Below are 11,113 nucleotides of genomic sequence, written 5' to 3'. Positions count from 1 at the left end.
ATGTCTATCTTCTAGACTTACATACTTCGAATGTGAAGTTTCTGAAAAACACCCCAAACTACGAAACTAGTTCTACGAATTTTGGAAAAATGCTGATGAATCAGCAAAAACTATAAACGACTTTAACAGTCGAAAGTTTGATGATAAAGAGTAGTGTGTTGGAAAAGCACAGAAAAAGAGAAGGTTTGAAACTGGAAAACGGGTTGAGTGATAATGCTAAAAACGAACATATATTTCATAGCATTATTCCTCAAGAAAGACAAGCTTTTAGTTGCAATTGTTCTATTTACAAGTGATATTCGTTTAAATAATAAAAGGTGAAGACAAAAGACAGATTCGACGATTTGAAGACGCAAACGACCAGAAAGCTCAAAAGAACAAAAGACAATCAAAAAGGTTCCAATTATTGATAAGAAACGTCTCAAAATCACAAGAGTACAAGATTCAAAACGCAAAGTACAAGATATTAAATTGTACGCGAGGACGTTCGAAAATCCGGAACCGGGACCAGAGTCAACTCTTAACGCTCGACGCAACGGACTAAAAATTACAAGTTAACTATGTATATAAATATAATATAATATATAATTAATTATATTAATTATATATATATTATATATATATATTATTAAAACCGTCGGCAGCCAGAAACTCCAAGGGTGTAAAATGAAAATACCTCTCCGCGACTCGCGGAGTTTGAAGGGCTTTTTGCCGCGAGTCGCGGAGCCCCAAATTTCATTTCTGGCTATAAAGCCAACCGAATTCTGATCGAATATATATCTTATTTTTCTCAATCTCTCTCAATATATACGTAATATATTTATATTTATAATTTATATTTTAATTTTAATTATAATTCTAATAATAAGGGTATGTTAGCGAATGTTGTAAGGGTGTAAGTCGAAATTCTGTCCGTGTAACGCTACGCTATTTTTAATCATTGTAAGTTATGTTCAACCTTTTTATATTAATGTCTCGTAGCTAAGTTATTATTATGCTTGTTTAAAACGAAGTAATCATGATGTTGGGCTAATTACTAAAATTGGGTAATTGGGCTTTGTACCATAATTGGGGTTTGGACAAAAGAACGACACTTGTGGAAACTAGGCTATGGGCTATTAATGGGCTTTATATTTGTTTAACTAAATGAAAGTTTGTTAATGTTAATATAAAGATTTACAATTGGGCGTCCCTATAAATTACCTATATACACTCGATCGGACACGATGGGCGGGGTATTTATATGTACGAATAATCGTTCATTTAACCGGACACGGGAATGGATTAATAGCCACTAGAATAATTAAAACAGGGGTGAAATTACATTCAAGGGTAATTGGTGTAATTGTTAACAAAGTAGTAAAACCTTGGTTTACACGCAGTTGATAACCTGGTGTATTCATTAAACAAAGTATTAAAACCTTGTTACAATTCGAATCCCCAATTAGTTGGAATATTTATCTTCGGGTATAATAATAATTTGACAAGGACACTTGCAATTTATATTTATGACTGATGGACTGTTATGGACAAAAACCAGACGGACATATTGAATAATCCAGGACAAAGGACAATTAACCCATGGGCATAAAACTAAAATCAACACGTCAAACATCATGATTACGGAAGTTTAAATAAGCATAATTCTTTTATATCATATTTTATTTCCTTTATTTTATATTTAATTGCACTTCTAATTATCGCACTTTTATTTATTGTTATTTTATTTAATCGCACTTTTAATTATCGTACTTTTAATTATCGCAATTTAATTTTATCGCATTTTTATTATTCGCAATTTCATTATCGTTATTTACTTTACGCTTTAATTTAAGTCTTGTATTTATTTTATATTTTTACATTAGGTTTTAACTGCGACTAAAATTTTAAAATCGACAAACCGGTCATTAAACGGTAAAAACCCCTCTTTATAATAATAATATTACTTATATATATATTTGTATTTTTATAAAAGTAAACTAATATAGCGTTGAGCTTTGCTTAAAGATCTCCCTGTGGAACGAACCGGACTTACTAAAAACTACACTACTGTACGATTAGGTACACTGCCTATAAGTGTTGTAGCAAGGTTTAAGTATATCCATTCTATAAATAAATAAATATCTTGTGTAAAATTGTATCGTATTTAATAGTATTTTCTGCTAAAAATAATAACTATTTTATATACACCTCGTTCTGACATCAAGTATTTTTGGCGCCGCTGCCGGGGAGCTATCTTAAAAGCCGGAAGCGCAACGCTAATAAAAAAAAAAAAAAAAAAATTTTATTTACTTTTATTAAAAGTCGTTTTTGTAAAAATTACGTTTTAATCATTCAAAAATAGAAAAAGAAAAACAAATATATAAGTATTTTTAGGATTTTGTTAAATATTTAAGTTTTATAAGTTTCTTTATCTTTATTTTAATTTATAAAAATATAAATTTTATTAAAAATCGTTTATTTAAATTAAAAACAGAAAACAGAAAATAATAAAAAAAAAAAAAAGAAAAACGCGTAAAAACAAAACCTGTCAACTGATTTCTGGATCCCCGCGACTCGCGGGGTTTTCCTCTTTATTCACCGCAACTCGCGGAGGGCTTCTGACACACGGACAAAACCCTAATCACGGGTTTTAATTTATTATTATTATTATTAATTACTTAATTATTATTATTATTATTAATTTTAGTTTTATTTTTACTTTTTACTTTATATTTATGTATTTTGTTTAATTAGTTTTATTAAAATTGTAAAATTAGTAGTTTTAATTAAATAAATAATATAAAAATAATATTTTTATAAAAAATTGTACTTTTTACAACTTTTTGTATATTTTTATAATTTGTACCTTTTTAATCGTTGTAGCGTAATATTTGTATTTTTTTTAGCTCATATTTAATTTTAAACTTAGTTTTAGCTATAGTTATTTTTACTCCTAGATTTTTAGGCTTTGCCGTAGAATTCCTTAAGTGCTTTTTCTTTAGACTAAGAATTAGGTGCTTTAGAATTTTGCGACGCCTTTTTAAGTTTTAGTTTCTTTTTAAGTTATTTCCATTTGGGATTTAGTTTTTCTTGTAAACTTTAATATTTTTAGACTTTTTACTATGTATCAATTATCATTCCAATTAGTAATTTCAATTTGCGATTATAATTTTAAGTTAGTTGTAGTAATAAGGTTAAATTAGTTAAGTATTTTTAAGTTTTGATAAGTTTCTTTTATTTTTCCGTCACCTTTTATTTTTCAACCATTTTTTTTCTTTTTCGACATTTTTCGACGAACTCTTTTTCTCTCTTATTTCTCGCTATTCTAGTTTTAGGACTTAGAATTTTTTCTACTTCTTATCTAAATTTCTTAAAATTACGAAAATTTATTTTGAGTGGTTAAATTGATAGACATCAAAATTTTCTGGTTCGTAGTAATAGTTGGATTTGTACGTGGACCGGGTTATTGGAGCCAAACAGTCCTCAATTATATTGAGACCAAACGAATCCTGCCCCTCTGCTGCATCTTTTGGCTATTCGAAACGTGGGCAAAATCAGAAAAGTCTATTGATTAGATAACTTATTATAATTTTTCTTTCCTTTTAAAAACTAATAGGATATTCTGTGAATGCACCGAGCAAGACGTTCATCACCTTTTGTACGTTCACCACCTGTAACTCGATCAAGACATCGTTTAACAAATATAACCGCCGTTGATTTTTCTTTAGAATCGTCATCCAGTCGACCAAGTACTTCAGTTCAAATTTCCGATAATCCATTTTTTGAACCCGACCTCACAATTGAGAATCCAGAAAATATTCAGGAACGGTTCATAGATCCTGAACCATTAAACTTTCCTCCGGAACCACCAATCATTCAAACAGAGATTGTTGAGGAACGAACTATTAAATCAGAAGCATCTAGTGATACCGATTCAACAAATTCAATTATGGAGAATCTGGAACCTTTAAGTATGGAAGACCGAATGAGAGCTAAACGCACTGGCCAAGGTCACGCAATTACTCATCCAGACATTAATGCGCCAGATTATGAAATCAAAGGACAAATTTTACACATGGTGACTAATCAATGCCAATTTAGTGGTGCGCCGAAGGAAGATCCAAATGAACATCTACGTACCTTTAATAGGATCTGCACACTATTTAAAATCCGAGAAGTGGAGGATGAACAGATATATCTCATGTTATTTCCCTGGACTTTAAAGGGAGAAGCCAAAGATTGGTTGGAATCGTTACCTGAAGGGGCGATCGATACATGGGATGTTTTAATTGACAAATTTCTTAAACAATTCTTTCCTGCATCCAAAGCCGTAAGACTTCAAGCAGAAATTGTTACGTTCACACAGAAACCAAATGAAACTCTATATGAGGCATGGACAAGATATGGAAAGTTGTTAAGAGGATGTCCGCAACATGGTTTAGACACCTGTCAAATAGTACAAATATTCTACCAAGGATGCGACATCACTACAAGAAAAGACATAGATATAGCAGCTGGTGGTTCGATTATGAAGAAAACCGAAACTGATGCTTACAAAATTATTGATAACACTGCTTCCCACTCACATGAGTGGCACCAAGAAAAAGATATCATTAGATCATCTAAAGCAGCTAGAGCCGATTCTAGCCATGACTTAGATTCCATTTCCGCAAAGATAGATGCTTTCGAGAGACGAATGGAAAAGATGACTAAGGATATTCATGCTATACGAATTAGTTGTGAGCAGTGTGGAGGACCACATTTGACAAAAGATTGTCTCAGTATTGAATTAACAATGGAACAAAGAGAGAATATTTCATACATAAACCAAAGGCCTGGAAATAATTATCAGAATAATTATCAACCGCCAAGACCGATTTACAATCAAAACCAGAATTATAACAGAAATATTCCATACAACAACCAACAAGGTCCTAGCAATCAACAAGTATCCAATAATACTTACAATCAGCAAAGACCGAATTTTCAAAACAAACCACCACAACAAACCGATGATAAAAAGCCGAATTTAGAAGATATGATGACGAAGCTAGTTGAAACTCAAACGCAGTTTTTCACATCTCAGAAACAAACCAATGAACAAAATGCTCAAGCATTTAGAAATCAACAAGCTTCTATTCAAAATCTAGAACAAGAAGTAAGTAACCTAGCAAGGTTAATAGGTGAAAGAAAACCGGGAAGTCTACCAAGCGATACAAATGCTAACCCCCGGAATGAAACAGCTAAAGCTATTACCACAAGAAGTGGTACAACACTTAAACCACCTGAAATACCAGTAACTTCTGATGAAACTATTCCTACTCCACAAGAACCACAACCTGATCAAGATAAGGAAAAAGAACCGGTAGTTGAAAAGGTTAATGAAGATAACACAGTTAAAGATAAACCTTATGTTAAACCATACCAACCACCACTTCCTTATCCGAGTAAAATGAAGAAAGAAAAACTTGAAGCCGAGCAATCCAAATTCTTGGATATGTTTAAACAGATAAATGTAAATCTTCCTTTCATTGATGTGATTTCAGGAATGCCAAGGTATGCTAAATTCTTGAAAGATCTAATCACGAATAGAAAGAAAATGGAAGAACTCTCGGCTGTTACTATGAATGCAAATTGTTCAGCAGTGCTGTTGAATAAGATACCAGAAAAACTATCTGATCCAGGAAGTTTCACAATTCCATGTTTTCTGGGTAGTCTTAGTTCAATAGAAGCATTGGCTGACTTAGGTGCTAGTATAAATCTAATGCCGTATTCACTATACGCTAAACTAGACCTTGGAGAATTGAAACCAACAAGAATAAGCATACAACTAGCCGATAGATCAATAAAATATCCTAGAGGGATAATGGAGAACATGCTAGTTAAAGTTGGTACTTTAGTATTTCCAGTAGATTTTGTTGTTTTGGACATGGAAGAAGATTCTCAAGTTCCTCTCATATTAGGAAGACCATTCTTAAACACGGCTAAAGCAATGATAGACGTGTTCGGTAAGAAACTGACCCTAAGTATAGAGGATGAGAGTGTTACCTTTTCAGTGGATAGAGCAATGCAACAACCACAATCTGCAGATGATACATGTTATTATATTCAAACTATAGATGCACATGCAGAATTATTAGAAGAATTTCCAGAATTACAAGGAACAGGAGAATGTTCTTTAGGAGAAGGAAATGAACCAATTGATGAAGCTGAAATGTTAGCTACACTTATAGCTAATGGATATGAACCAACAACAGAAGAAATTCAAATGCTAAAAGAAGAAGACAAATATCGATATAAATCATCGATAGAAGAACCTCCGAAATTAGAGTTAAAGCCACTTCCAAACCATTTGGAATACGCTTATTTACATGGTGAATCTGAATTACCTGTAATAATATCATCTTCTCTTACTGAAAATGAGAAATCACAACTCATTTCTGTGTTAAAAGCTCATAAACCAGCCATTGCATGGAAGATTCATGATATTAAAGGAATAAGTCCTTCGTATTGCACACATAAAATCCTTATGGAAGAAGGTCATAAAACGTATGTGCAACGCCAACGAAGACTAAATCCTAATATGCAAGATGTAGTTAAAAAAGAGATTATTAAACTGCTAGATGCAGGTTTGATATATCCAATTTCTGATAGTCCATGGGTAAGCCCAGTTCAATGCGTGCCTAAGAAGGGTGGCATGACTGTCATCACAAATGAGAAAAATGAGCTTATTCCTACTAGGACTGTAACAGGATGGCGTGTATGTATTGATTATAGAAAATTAAATGACGCCACCAGAAAAGATCACTTTCCCTTACCTTTCATAGATCAAATGTTGGAAAGATTAGCCGGAAATAGTTACTATTGTTTCCTAGATGGATTTTCCGGATATTTTCAAATTCCAATAGCACCCGAAGATCAAGAGAAAACCACATTCACGTGCCCTTATGGTACTTTTGCTTACAAACGCATGCCATTTGGACTTTGCAACGCCCCTGCAACCTTTCAAAGGTGTATGATGGCGATTTTTCATGACATGATAGAAGAATGCATGGAAGTATTCATGGATGACTTTTCAGTCTTCGGTGATACATTTAAATCATGTCTAGTTAATCTGGAACGAATGCTAATTAGATGCGAAAAATCAAATCTAGTACTTAATTGGGAGAAATGCCATTTCATGGTTAAAGAAGGCATCGTTCTTGGACATAAAATTTCAAAAGAAGGAATTGAAGTGGATAGAGCTAAAGTAGATGTAATTGCTAAACTTCCACATCCCACCAATGTTAGAGGAGTTAGGAGTTTTCTAGGGCATGCCGGTTTTTACCGACGTTTTATAAAAGATTTTTCTAAAATTGCCACTCCTATGAATAAACTCCTAGAAAAGGATGCGCCATTCATCTTTTCAGATGAATGTATCAAATCTTTTAATATTCTTAAAGAAAAACTCACTAATGCGCCGATCATGATAACACCAAATTGGAATCTACCATTTGAACTAATGTGCGATGCAAGTGATTTTGCAATGGGAGCCGTTTTAGGACAAAGGATTGAAAAACGATTTCAACCTATATATTATGCTAGTAAGACATTACAAGGAGCACAAACGAACTATACAACTACTGAAAAAGAACTCCTTGCTATTGTCTTTGCTTTTGACAAATTTCGATCATATCTCGTTCTAGCAAAAACGGTGGTCTATACCGACCATTCTGCTCTTAGATACCTATTTTCAAAACAAGATGCTAAACCAAGATTAATCCGTTGGATCTTACTCTTACAAGAGTTTGATATTGAAATCCGAGATAAAAAAGGAGCAGAAAATCTCGCCGCTGATCATCTTTCTCGTCTTGAAAATCCCGAATTAGAAGTTCTAAACGAATCGGCCATACAAGACAACTTTCCTGATGAATATCTATTGAAGATAGATTATAAAGAAATCCCATGGTTTGCAGACTATGCAAACTACTTAGTTTGTGGATTCCTTGAAAAAGGATTATCGTACCAAAAACGAAAGAAATTCTTCAGTGATATAAAACACTATTTCTGGGAAGATCCACATCTGTTTAAAAGTTGTCCCGATGGAATAATACGCCGATGTGTATTTGGAGATGAAGCTAGTAAAATTTTAAACCATTGTCACACAGGACCAACAGGAGGGCATTATGGGCCTCAACTAACAGCAAGAAAAGTTTATGAAGCTGGATTCTATTGGCCTACAATTTACAAAGACTCACACCTTCTTTGCAAATCCTGTGATGCATGTCAAAGGGCCGGAAAAATAAGTCAACGTGATGAAATGCCACAAAATGTCATCCAAGTATGTGAAGTATTTGACATTTGGGGTATTGACTTTATGGGTCCATTTCCAAAATCTCATAATAATCTATATATACTCGTAGCCATTGATTATGTATCTAAATGGGCGGAAGCACAAGCTCTCCCAACTAACGATGCACGAGTTGTAGTCAACTTTTTAAAACGTCTTTTTGCAAGGTTTGGAACACCGAAAGCTTTAATAAGTGATCGGGGTACTCATTTCTGTAATAATCAACTTGAGAAAGTTCTTAAAAGATATGGAGTAACTCATAAAATCTCCACCGCATATCATCCACAAACAAGTGGACAAGTTGAAAATACAAACCGAGCTTTAAAACGTATTCTAGAGAAAACCGTAGGATCAAATCCGAAGGAATGGTCCATTAAATTGGAGGATGCACTCTGGGCTTTTAGAACAGCCTACAAAACTCCAATTGGAACCACACCTTTTAGACTTGTTTATGGAAAAGCGTGTCATCTTCCAGTAGAAATTGAACACAAAGCATTTTGGGCTTTGAAGACATGTAATCTTGATTTACATGAAGCCGGACGTCTACGATTAAGTCAACTAAACGAATTAGAAGAATTAAGACATGAAGCATACGAAAATTCGTTAATCTATAAAGAAAGAACGAAGAAATGGCATGATAAAAGAATCAGAAGTTCAAAAGAATTCAAAGAAGGAGACAGAGTTCTTCTTTTCAATTCACGATTCAAGCTATTTCCTGGAAAATTGAAATCAAGATGGTCTGGACCATTCATAGTAAAAAGAGTTTTCCCATACGGAACGATAGAATTAATAAATTCAAATGGGATTGAATTTAAAGTTAATGGTCACAGAGTTAAACATTACATACATGGTCCGATGGAAGTCGACAACGAAGTTAATCACAATTTCGATACCACAGCTAACTGAGTGTGGGGAGAATCAAGTCTTTAAAGGATAATATGTATTTCTGTTAGAGTTAGATTGTCTGTTTTCGTGTAGTTCTCGAAAATGGAACACGTATGGTCTTTCCCTAGCAGACCCTAAAGAACTAGTCTTCTTCCCCCATTCTGAATTTTTATTTTTTTTTAGGTTTTTACGTAATGAAGACTGCCTGTGAACTAAACCATGGTCTAATGCTACACGCTTTGATCACTAAAAGAAATAATGACATACTACCAAGTGAATTAGTATCAGTAATCAGAGAAAGAATGGACGGAGTTAGAAAAGGATCCAGATGCGAAGATAATAAGTTACAATTTGGTAAAGGAAAATCAAAATCCGCAGCGAAAAGAAGAGCACGACACCTAGAAAAATGTCACAAATGCGGAAAATGGTCACATGGAGGTAAATGTTCAAATAATCAAACCTATTCAAATACCGAATTTGTTACTTTATGCAGAGACGGACCGTTCATATGTTTAGAAGAAAAGACAATGAATGCTCAAGGTTACGCCTATGCAGCCATGGAAGACCAATTAAACCGACTATCTTATGAATATAATAGATCATATAACTAAGAAATCTATTTCACAGGTATGTCTGTACAGTTTTTATTTTTATTTTTATTTTTAACCTTTTGATAATAAACGCTAATTTGTTCGCTAAAAAGTATTAAATTGGTATTAAATAAAATTAGGTTTGGCGACCGAAATTATTGATATCCTTCAAAAATTTATTACATCACTGCGAAATTTAACGTTTATTCTTAAGGTATAAATATCTTTAATCAATCAACCCAAAATATTTCAAAAATTCGTCATGAGTTAAATTAGGTCTTGGAACCGAAATTACTTTACCGAAAAGAGGGGCGCATATTTTTGATAATATTTGATTGATTAAAGTGGGATAAAAAGACAAAAAGATTTTTAATTTTATTTTTACCATGTTTTTTTAATCTTAATATTTAAAATCTTAAATTAATATTGTAAACTTTGTAAAAACAATATATTTAAAATTGTAAATATTTGAATTTTTAAATTAAGTTTGGTATGAATTTATGAATTTTTAAATTAAGTTTAGTGTGAATTTTTAATTTTTAAAATATGAAATTTTAATTTTATGCATTTCAAATTTTAAGTTTGGTGTGAATTTTTAATATTAATTTTAAATTTTATATTTATGTTGTGTGAATTTAAAAACAAAAATTTACTTTATCTCATTAAGTTAAAAATATGATTTTAAAATTCGTCGTAAGTTGAAGACTAGGTCTTTGAACCGAAATTGCTTTACCCGAGGGAGGGACGAGAACTTTTATTATCATTATTTTTAATCTTGTTGATTTAAAGTATGCCAAAAACATTAAAAAACCCAAAAATCTTAGCTTTTAAAACAATCGCTACAAAAAGACAAATTTTAAAATTTTGTCGAGGGACGGACTAGGACATCGATCCGAAACGACCTCGTCCTAAATAACAAGGGAAACAAAATTTTAAAATTAATTTCTTAATTGTTTTATAAGTTAAAGATTATAAAAAAAAAAAAAAAAAAAAAAAAAAAAAAAAAAAATAACTCCGCGACTCGCGGAGTTTTCAGTACAAACCTCCGCGACTCGCGGAGGGACAAAATTACAGAAAAAAAAATAAAACTAGCTGCTCGAACTGATCACTCACACACACACATAAACACCCGAAATAGCTGCGAAAAAACCCGAGAAAACCCACGAAAATCATCCCAAAAACTCGATTTTTCACCGTTAATCTTCAAATTTTACACTACAATCATGTTGAGAAGGATGATATCTAGGAACTACTCAAGAAAACAGGTACAATTACACCCCAAATCACCTTTAAATCCGAATTTTAGTGTGTTCTTGAGCATATTTTC

This window comes from Rutidosis leptorrhynchoides, chromosome 9, assembly GCF_046630445.1.
Source record: "Rutidosis leptorrhynchoides isolate AG116_Rl617_1_P2 chromosome 9, CSIRO_AGI_Rlap_v1, whole genome shotgun sequence".
NCBI lineage: Eukaryota > Viridiplantae > Streptophyta > Magnoliopsida > Asterales > Asteraceae > Rutidosis > Rutidosis leptorrhynchoides.
Note: the sequence above shows the minus strand (reverse complement) of the source record.